The sequence below is a fragment of the Aethalodelphis obliquidens genome, unplaced genomic scaffold (genome assembly GCF_003676395.1).
Source record: "Aethalodelphis obliquidens isolate GAN/ISIS:26980383/991018 unplaced genomic scaffold, ASM367639v1 scaffold7, whole genome shotgun sequence".
Classification (NCBI taxonomy): domain Eukaryota; kingdom Metazoa; phylum Chordata; class Mammalia; order Artiodactyla; family Delphinidae; genus Aethalodelphis; species Aethalodelphis obliquidens.
The window spans coordinates 13,253,564-13,264,830 of NW_020837951.1; the positions used below are offsets into that span (position 1 = coordinate 13,253,564).

At 48.9% G+C, this 11,267-nt stretch overlaps 1 protein-coding gene across 1 annotated transcript in view; it reads right to left on the reverse strand.

Annotated features, from left to right (window-relative positions):
- Nucleotides 1-11,062, reverse strand: part of GSN (gelsolin) — a 56,680-nt gene extending 45,618 nt beyond the window's left edge. Inside the window, exon 1 of the mRNA XM_027105002.1 lies at nucleotides 10,975-11,062. The gene's annotated coding sequence lies outside the window, so the exon portion shown is untranslated. The remainder of the gene's footprint in view (nucleotides 1-10,974) is intronic.
- Between the last annotated feature and the right edge of the window lie 205 nt (nucleotides 11,063-11,267).

Consider the following 11,267-nt stretch of genomic DNA (forward strand, 5'->3'; position numbering starts at 1 on the left):
TTTCTCATCCTGTACTGGTGCAGATTGGGGACCCAAGCTGTTTACATGCCATGTCCCCACCTCTATGCTTAGCATTGCTCTATTATTGTAAGACTGTATTATCACTATCTGGTGATGGGTCTCTCTCTCCCATCAGACTGTGAGCTCCATTAGACTGTTTTGCCTTTGAAACTCCAGCGCTGGCATGTGACCTAGCAAACAGCAGGACCAGTGGGTATATGCTGGATGACTAAACGAAGGGCCAGCCTACGCCGGCCCCAGAGTAGATAGTGCAGCCCAGTCTTTCAGCTCCCACACTTTCAGGGACGACCTGGATCGTCACCCTACCTCACTCCCAGACTCATTCACAGCTCATCCACATTCAGGGAGCAGCTGAGCACACTCGCTCCTGCCTGAACTGGTCAATTTCTCTGCACAAACCTCCAAGCCAAGGGGAGACAGTCCAAGATTCCAAATGCAGTGGAGCCCTGCAGGCTCCTGGGATTAAGACACAAATGAACCCTATTCTTAGCTGACAGTAAATGGCGCAGACATTCCTGCGGATGTCTGCATTGTGAGTGGCACCAGTGCATAGCAAGGGATCTGGAAAGAGGTTGGGCGCTTATCTGGGCCCCATGACCTAGATGCCCCTAAATGCCACTTCCATGGGCCCTCTTCAAAGAGTTCCACAGAAACTTCCCAGTTCCACGGGATAGATCAAAGTAGAGCTGGGTTCCTGCAAATGACTAATGACGTCCCACTTTCTGTTAACTCCCTGAGGACAAACCTTTCAAATCCAGCCCCCTTCTCTGACACACCTCCAAATCTCACGCTCATCCTCACCGGCAGTGCTGCATTTGTTCCCAAGTGCCACCTGTTTCACCCTCAATGCTCTCCATCTCAGCATCAGCACCGTCACCCACCATGTACACACGGGGCCAGGCCAGACACCGAGACACCCACCTCTTCAGTCTTCCCTGCTCTGTCACTCTCAGCTGCAAAACTGCCTGCTAGTTCTATCCTAATGCATCTACTTCTCCCCACCCCGACTGCCAACATTTTGGTCCAGGCACCATTGCCTCTCACCTGGGATACTGCAGTGCTTCCTACCTGGTCCTCCTGCTTCCTCTCTCCTCGCCTACAAAGCAAGCCCAGACCACTGTTACTCCTCTGCTCAGACTCGACCATGGCTCCCCGACAGCCCCCAGGTAAAACACAAGATCCTCAGCGAACCTTTCAAAGCCTTTTACGATCTGCCCCCATCAGCGCCTTGAGCCTCAGCTCTCATCAGTTCCTGTCTTCCACCCACACCCCTCCAAGCTCCAGCCAGAGGCAGCTGCACTCTGTTCCTTGAATCTTCCTGTAATCTTTGCACAGACTGTTTCCTCTGTTCCCAAACTCTCTTCCATCCCTCCTGTTCTTTTCTCCCGCTCATGATCAAGTCCAGCTTTCCTCCAAGAATTCTTCTCTAACCTCCCCTTCCCCCGTGAGGCTGAGCTCCTCTGAGCCACCACCCATCTCCCCTGTCACACTGTTAATGGTCTGTTTCCAAGTCAGCCTCCCCCATCAGACCAAGACCTGCTCCTGGCTATCCCAGCGCCTAGTCTAGGGCCACCACAGCTCAAGATTCATCGAAGGAAAAAACTGATAAATCACATGCATGCACACATGCGTGTACACGTGTGTGCACACGTACATAAACACTCATGCGCACACGCGTTCACAGAGACAGCAAAGGGTACAGGTGCTGCCATCTATGGGCAAAAAGAGCATTACATTCTTTTCCAGGCTCTGGACACCGGGAGCCCCAGAGTTTCAAACTCAACTGGGTTTAGAATTAGCTCCAGCTAACTCCAAGTTGGTCTGTTTTCCATTTTGGACCTTAAGGCTGCCACAACTTAGAAACAAGGTCCATAAACCACTAGCTCGAGTCTACCACCCACATGTTGGATGGAGCCATAAAGAGGAAGTGTCCTTCCAGTACTCACCGTCCCAGTCTGGGGCTCGCGTGGCGCCTGTTTGCTGAATTATATCTTAGGGAGGGAGAGAAGCGCTTTCTAATAGTCAGAGCTGCCCACAAGTGGAAAGAGTGAGCAGAGAGCTTGCTGTTAGTGAAAGCGTACAAGCACCAGGAACCCCATCTGTCTGGGTGGCTGAAGAGGAGCTTTCTGCCCTGGAGGGGTGGTGGTGGTTGGGGGAGGCTGGAACAGAGGTGTTCTATCCTAAAAGACTGCTCCCAGCTCGCTGGGAGGACCCTCAGATTTGGTGGGGGCAACGTGTTATCTGTCCAGTAACGCCAGAAGGGTTCAAATGGCCGCCCCAATGACAACAGCTGTCATTTTTTGAGCACCTACCAAGTGTTAAATTCCTTACATACACCATGTCTCATCCTCACAATAACTCAGCCAGCAGATGTCACAGTCCCTATTTTGTGAAGGAAGAGCAGCAGTTCAGAGAGGTGAAGCAATGTGCTCAGGGTCACACAGCTAAGATGTCGGGCCAGCTCCCATCAAGTCAGGCTGCCTCCTCGATACCTTGGTCCCACTAAATTTCAAGCTATAAGGCTGGGCCTCTCGCTCACTAGAGAAAAATATAAAGCTCCACTTACTCTAGACCGGGGTTAGCAAACTTTGACAGTAAAGAGCCAGAGAGTGAGTATTTTAGGCTTTGCAGGCACATGCCCTCTCTGTTGCATATTCTTCCTTGTTTAGTTTTGGATTTTCTTTTTTACATCTTTACATCTAAAAAAATGTAAAAACCATTCTTAGCTTAGAGACATACAAAAACAGGCTGGGGCTTCCCCGGGGCTGTAGTTTGCAGCCTACAGCTACAAAAGAATAATATTTATAATCTTGAGTATAAAAACTTCTGGTGGAAATGTTTATGCCAAATGCTAGGTCCTTCAGCTGTATTTCTCCCCCTTCAGATGGCTTCCTACTGAGTCACTCTCTCCTGAAGAAGAGCCCTACCTCGCTCTGCAATTAGGTAGCACAATATTTCAAGGGCTGTTCAGATTCTAGAAACTCATAACTGTGGACCAAATACAGTTCAACTCAGTGTTGTGAAGAGAGGAGGGAGGCAAATACGATGGGTAGAAAGAACATCAAAGAGAAGACATCAAGAGATGTGGGCTCTAGTCTGGGCCCTTACCAAAGGATTTAGAACCTTACTGTGCAAAGTGTGGTCCCTGACCCAGCAACATCTGCATTACCTGCAAGCCTGTTAGAAATGCAGAGTGTCAGGCCCCACTCCAGATCCTGGTTCCATAGGGAACCAGAATCGCATTTTCACAAAATCCCCAGGTGATCTGTGTGCAAGATAAGTTTGAGATGCTCTAGAACACCCCTTACATCCAACTGCAACATTGTTAACAAAACCCTTCCCCCGAGGAGAGAAAGGGTCCAAAGGCATCTTTTTTTATGTTGTAATATTAAGTCTCTGCCCTAACATCTGCACCACTGACCTCAAAAAGCTTGAGGTCACCCACTTTAGGATGTACAGTCAAGAGACCAAGACCTGCCGCTGGATCTTGTGATTAAGCCTTTGACTGGTGGAAAGGTAGACCCAGGCAGACCAAAGAAGGTGCCCATCCCCATTTCACAGTGGCGGAAACCGGCTAGAGAGGGAAATGACTTTCGCAGGACAACACTGCCAGGACAGACTCGGGGTCTGACCATGACCAAGTTCCTTTCTTCCCAGGTCTTGGATTTAATAATAACTGAAATCCTTTTGGTTTAGACCAGAACTTTTGAAATCTCACAAGTGGTGGAGCAGAAATCAGAGAACTTGCTTTGTGCTTTAGGAAATTCACTTGCTCTCTCTGGGCATTAGCATCCCTGGCCATGGAGTGAGGAGGTGGGACCAAGCAACTCCCGAGGTCCAGCTGTTATGGTCGGAATCTGGAAACGGTTTCAAGGCGAGGAGGCAGTCAGGAGAGAAGCCTTCAGCAGAGGGTGACCACAATCACAACAAAGTCTCTGCACTGGAAACAAAAAGGCAAGTCCCTCTGTCCTAAGCATGGAGGCAGAGCAGTGACCGGGCACAAGCTGAAGGTCTTACGGCAAGTGCCAAGCAGAAACTGGAGTGAGATTCTCTCTGCCTCTTCAGCCTGGGATCTTAATCGTCATCCCTTACTGATGCTGAACTGTGCAGATCTACAGGCATACCTCGTTATATTGCACTTCTGTTTATTGTGCTTCATAGATACTGTGTTTTTCACAAATTGAAGGTGTGTGGCACCCTTCGAGCAAATGGCCTTGTGGCATCATTCTCCCGACAACATTTGCTCACTTTGTGTCTCTGTGTCACATTTTGGTAATTCTCGCCATATTTCAGACTTTTTCATGATTATTATATTTGTGATGGTGACCTGTCATCAATGATCTTTGCTGTTACTACTACGACTCGCTGAAGTCTCAGATGATGGGTAGCATTTTTTAGCAATAAAGCATTTTTTAATTAAGGTATGTACATTTTTTTTGACAGAATGCTATTGCACACTTAATAGACTACAGTATAGTGTAAACATAACTTTCACATGAGCTATGAAACCAAAAACCTTGTGTGACACGCTCTCTTGCGATATTCACTTTATTGTAGTGATCTGGAATCGAACCCACAATATCTCCAAGTTATGCCTGTATTTGCTAAATGAAGAAATGAAGTAGATGCTTCAGGAAAATGGTCCCTGAGCCTTCTAACAGAACAGCTTGCCTTTTGATAACCAGCTTCCAATGCTCCTTAAAGAATGCTGCCACCCTTGTGAATGGCTGGTGGAAATAAGGAACTGCTACAACCTTTCAAGGGTGGCAATTTGGCAAAATGTAGCAAAAGCTGTAAATACATCATTTTTGACCCAACAACTTCATTTCTTGGGCTCTCTTGTAGAAAATAATGAAAGAGGAATAATTTATGCACTAGAATGTTCATTGCAGGATTGTTTATGAACAGCCTGGATGCCTAATAATACAGGATCAGTTAAGTGAACAATTCACACCATAGATACAATAATAGAGAATAATAAAAAATCAGGTCAGCATTTATCATTTTAATAATAAAAACGTAAAACTTGTTTTTTACAAATAAAATGCATTATTTCACTTCTTTAATTCCCCCAGACTATTGGAATGAAAGATTTTAAATAAACATGCATTTATCTACTTAGGTAGAATATACTTTTGTTTTCTAATCATTTTTTATTTTTTAACATCTTTATTGGAGTATAATTGCTTTACAATGGTGTATTAGTTTCTGCTTTATAACAAAGTGAATCAGCTATACATATACGTATATCCCCCTATCTCCTCCCTCTTGCGTCTCCCTCTCACCCTCCCTATCCCACCCCTCTAGGTGGTCACAAAGCACCGAACTGATCTCCCTGTGCTATGTGGCTGCTTCCCACTAGCTATCTATTTTACATTTGGTAGTGTATATATGTCCATGCCACTCTCTCACTTTGTCCCAGCTTACCCTTCCCCCTCCTCGTGTCCTCAGGTCCATTCTCTAGTAGGTCTGCATCTTTATTCCCGTCCTGCCCCTAGGTTCTTCATGACCATTTTTTTTTTGATTCCATACATATGTGTTAGCATACGGTATTTGTTTTTCTCTTCCTGACTTACTTCACTCTGTATGACAGACTCTAGGTCCATCCACCTCACTACAAATAACTCAATTTCGTTTCTTTTTATGGCTGAGTAAGTATACTTTTAAAACTCTCTTAAAAATTAAATTTAGAGTACTAAATAACATGAAAAAATATTTATGTTATAACGTTGGAAAAAAACTGAAAGGAGTAGAAGATTACAAACGTGGTATGACCACAATTATATGGGGGTAAAAAAAAAAAAAAATGTGCTGAAAATATCAGGAAGGAAATGCACCCAAATGTTAGTGGCGATTATCTCATGTTGGCAGAATTATGGACAGTTCTTATTTTTTTATGCTATTTTTATTTTCTAGATTTTCTATCATAAAGAGTTATATTTAGAACAAGAAAAAAAGTCATTGGAAGAGGCGGGGAAAAGTACCCATATCCCATGGGTATCCCACCCATACCACTTTGCCACTCCCCCCAAATTAACTGGTATTTACTGAGTACCCACCAAGGGCCCAGAACAGCCACAGCCACTATAAAAGGAAAATTAAGGGCCAAGCCCCACCCTGAAGGCTCACATATACCGGGTATATATTCTTTGTCTGGCAAATAAGCCGAGCCCAGATGATATCCTTGCTGAAGCTGGAAAGAAATAAGGTTGTTTGCTTAACCAGTTCAGCAGAATAAATAAATCTACTCCCACTGGTGCGGTGGCGCCTTCATCCGAGTTCCCTGAGAAGCTCTGCGGCTCTAACTGCTGCTGGAGCCCCCTTGGGAAGAGCATGTTTCAGGGATACATTACAGCCCAGGAAGAAAACTGTTACCCCTCAGTCCAAGCATTGAATGTAAGAGGTTCTGAGGCAGAACCAGCAAGGTATTGGAAGGAGTAGGATGGGGGGCCTGGGAAGGAACCTAACTGGCCACGTGGTCCCTGGGGACCCCTGGGCATGAGAGCTCACATCTCCAGGCCTCAGTTTCCTCATCTGTGAAATGGGACCCATAACAACCTCAGGGCTACCGTGAGGCTCAAAAAAGAGAAAGTAAGGCATTTCAGCTCTCTAGGCTGAACATCAATTTCCTTATCTGTAAAACTCAGTCAATATCTCCTCCCTAGTAGAGCTGTTAAAAGATTAAACAAGGCAGTGAAGACAAAAAGTGAACACAGACAGTAAGAATACTACAGACAGGGGCCCTCATCCTTATTGCTTATGGAACAGGGACTAGGATACATGAATGAATCCTAGGCCTCAACTTCCCTATCTGTAAAATGGGCAACCAATTCAACACACAAAGACCAAATTTATGAACAGTAGCTGAATCTCCAGCTGGCACTGGTGCAAGTCACTTAAACAAAAATGATTGCTGTGGGCTCACTTTATGCTTACAGACGTGCGGGTCCCATGTTCCTGCACTGAGCACAAAGCCCTGACTCAGAGGCCACCAGAGCTGGGAAAGCCTGATGTTATTCTATCCACCCCCCTAGTGCCAGGAGGACACCGGGGCCCAGAGGAAGGCAAGGATTAGCTCAAGTCACCCAGTAGTTTGTCAGTGGCAAAACCAGGACCCAAGCCCAGGCCTTCTGCTGTCCAGCCTTGCCCACCACGCCTACTGCTGTCCTCTGCCCTGCCCTTAAATTGTTGATGTGGTCCCAGGCAGGGCAGGGGGGAGCAGTCAGTCTACAGCCGGGGGTGGAGAGTGGGGAAGAAAAACCAGAGAGCAGCAGGAACCCAGCCTGCCTGTGGTCTCCAAACTCTCAAACCACACCAGGCTGAAATATGACACAGGCTCACTCAGTTGAAAGGGAGGAGATATTTTTACTTAACATCCCCCAGCTGCCTGAACACTGGTCTCTTTCTTTCCCTCCCCCCCAAAATGCATAGCTCCTGGGACCTGGTTTTCCCTGCTTCTGCCAGCATTTTCTCAGGAAATAACCGTGGGGCAAGAGGGGTGCCCACTCTTCCTGGCTTCCTCAGAAAGCTTTCCAGAGCATGGGCTCAAATGGTGAAAGGAGGGAGACTGGGCCTGGCTGGGCCCCCTGCTAACTCTCTGAGTGACCCTGGGCAAGTCTGTGTCCTCTCAGAGCCTGAACTCCCTAAAACGGAGGGGAGATGGACCTACACTCTGGAGTCCTGTAGACAGTACAGAAAAGCATCAGTTTACGCACAGTCCCAAGAGGCCCCTCCAGGCCTGTGTGCTGCAGAGCTGAGCTCCCCAAGCCACACACACTGATTTGCATCCCTCGTCACAGCCACAGCAAAACTCCCCCTCAGTTCTCATCATGTCAGGACTAAACAGAACCTCCGGGAGAACATTTAGTGCAGTGATTAAGAGCTACAGCTCTACAGTCAGACCTCCAGAATCCTGTCACCGACACCTAACAGCCTCACAACCCGAGGCACGTTATTTAGCCTCTCTGAGCCTCAGTTTCCTCCTCTATAAAAGCAGATAATAGTAGCTACCTTAGAGGAACGGTTGTGAGGAACCAACAAAGTAATTAATGTTCCAGCGCTTGTTTTACTAAAAGGTAGCTTTTTATTATTATCACGGAGACCAACATCTCCATTTTACAGATGAGGTCACTGAGGCCCAACAAACTGGGACTTGTCCAAGGTCACTCAGAAGAACTCAGACTACAGCTCCACTCCCAGGTCAGTGTGTCTAACTTCTCTTAGCCCTACAATCTCTAATAACCAAATATACATGCTCAGAGACTAGATACAGGCTGTAAAGTTTTCTTGAAGAAATGCCTCAGCAAAGGATGACAGACCATACAGAAATCATCTCCATGACCTGGCAACTTCTCATGAGAGACCCAAACTGCCCACATGGAGTGGGGAGAAGTGACCCTCTGGCACTGGATGGCTAAGAAGTGTGAAGGCATCCAGTCTACAGCCCTTGCTTGTGCCAGCTTGGCAGAAGTGCACACAAGGCTGTCAACAGGGGCCACCTCTTGGGAAAGAAGCGGGTTAGAGGGATGAAGCCCACTCTATACTCTTCTTTACGTTTGAATCTTTAACAATATTGTTTTGCTTTAAAAGTAAAACCCAACACTGAACAACTCAGAATAACAGCAACCTTATCCAATAGCTACAAGCCTATTGTCTGCTTTGAGATGAAATTTACTGCAGGTTCTGACAGGTTCTTCAGCTGGGCTTCCAGAATCTGCCACTCTAGTCCATTCCGTGGTCTCTGCTCTGGTTCAGACCTGCACTCTCTTGACCACCCAACAGCCTCCTCGGGATCTCCCTGCCTCCAGTTAGCCCCTTCCAATGCATCTGCTACATCAGCCACAAGATTAATGAGAGTTTTGATCACTGCCTTCAGGATAAAGTAATTCCAAGCCCTTAGTTTACAATCTAGTTCCATTTTGATTTACGGTCTCGACTCCCACCACTCCACCTTTCACTCATCTGCCATTCTAGCCATGTTGATTGTTCAGAAAACCTCAGTGCCTTTGCATGAGCTGTTCCAGCTTCTTAGAATGCCTTTTCCCCAATCGCTTTATGCCCTAGAAAACTATTACTCATCTCCAAGGCCTGGGTCGGCCAGACAGACTTAATCACCCCTTTAGGCTGAAGTAGCTCTCAGTATTGCATGTTTGTTCCAACCACTACAGATGAGAAGCATCTTGAGGACAAATAGCTTTGTCCTCCTCAAGGCTCTGGGGCCCCTCACAGGGTAAGACACAGAACATGGACCCAGAAGAGCTCTAAATCCAGGAAGGAGGGAAGGAAGGAAATGCCATGAGAGGCAACCCCTACAGCCTCCTCCTGGGAGCCGCTTGCTTTTCCAGATTCATGTCAGTCCACAATAAAAAAGACTATGGAAAATTCTGGAGGAAAGTTCCTTTCCCTGATTCACACGGAAACATTTGCTGCTGTGAAACTCACCCGGGTGCCAATGCAAGCTCCCCCGGCTGTTTACAATTTCCCTGGCATTTATAAATAGTGAGGCCCCAAAGAGGAAAATGGAGTTTCAAGGGAGCTGGATGCCAACTGTCCCCACTCCCAGCCCACCTCCTTTGTTCCAAGGCCTCTACCCCTTAATTAACATCCCCAAGAAACACCAGCCAGCACCCCAACATGTGGGTGTGTGTTGGTGCAGGGGTGTTGCTGCAGTGCTCAGTTTCTTCGTGAAGGGAACTCGAGACTCAAGAAAGAGTCTACAGTCCCACCAGCTAGGAGTCAGCTAAGTGAGGCCTGCAGCTGGGTCCCAGCCCTGCCCCTTCCTCACTGTGTGACTATCAGCTAGTCCCTGCACCTTCCTCATTGCGTGACTATCAGCTAGTCACAAACTCTCAGGGCCCTTCAGTTTTCTCAACTGTGGAACGAACAGGGCTGCGGGGAGACTCCAACAAGCTATGGTCACTGTAAAGTAAAGTGCGGCAAGAGTTCACAGTGCCCTGGTCAGAAACATGGTCCTGGGAGAACAGGACCTGCAGGATTAAGCCTAAAAGCCTCCAGAGGCCCTGCCTTCCACAAAAAGCAGTTACCCCCAGGGCAGCCCTGAATGTCCTTGGCCCTACAGAGTTCTGGGTGTTGTAAAGATGTCCTCTCTGCTCTGAGGAAGATGTGAAAGCAGGATAAGGAGTGGATGTCTGGGCAGATGAGGGGCTGCAGAAGAAGCCAATGTCCCCTGCATCCCCCACAGTCTCCAAGGACCCAGGCTTCCTTCTGGCCACTGTCCAGAGCAGCCGGCCTGCACTGAGCCAGGAAACACTGCTGTAATCACGATCTGGGGCGTTTGGACCCAAGAAGAGATGGGGGCCTAGAGGGAAAGGGAGATTCCCATCACTGTCTTCAACTCTGAAAGAAGTTTCCGTGTGCGTCAGGGAAGAGAACATACTCTGCAGGGCGGGGGAAAAGACAGTACCGACAGGTAGCAAGTGCAAGCGGATTCCGGAGTAGGAGGAAGCACTTTCTAACAGTCCTGGGCCCTGAAAGAGGAAGGAGGTCGAGGGCTCCTCATCGTCGGGGGAGCGCAGGCAAAGGCGTTAACCCTGGATGGAATCCAGGATCCGCGGAGCAGACCCGCCCAGCGGAGCCACCGCCCAGCCCGCGCGCTGGAGACCGCCGGCAAGCGAGTGCAGGGGTGACCCCGGGCCCACTTAACCCCAACCGCGCGAACTGGGTCAAAGTTAGTTCAGGTGCTTGCAGCAAACGGGGCCTGTGGGGGGAGGCCTGAACCTCCTCCTCCCCTGCCCTAAGCCCCCAATCCAAGTCTCCTTGGTCCCCTGGAAGACCAGCAAGGTGAGGGAGGAAGCTCTTCTCCAGCGATGCCCCGGCTGCCGGGCCGAGATCCAGGCGCGGGCAACCTCGGACCGGACCGCGAGAGGAGGGAGAAAGACCCAGAGGCCCGGGATCCCCAGATGCCCCAGGGTCGTGGTCGCTCCCCTCCCCTACCTGCTGCTGCGGCGCTGGCGACGGCGGCTGCTGGGTCCAGCTGTGCTCAGCTGGTTCCTGGCTGCAGGGCAGGGGCGCTGAGGTCGCCGGGCTGGGATGGGCAGGGCGCGGGCGGGAGCCGCCCTCAGGGCGGGGCCGCCGTGCGGTCGGGGGGGAGAGGGGAGGAGCGACGGCCCCTCCCATAGGCGGCGGGGAGGATGGCGACTCTGGCTCCGGGCTGGCGTTCGTGGAGTGCACTGCATGTGACTTTGCCCCAGACCCCTCGCTACTTGCCCAAGGAAAGCATCAAGCTC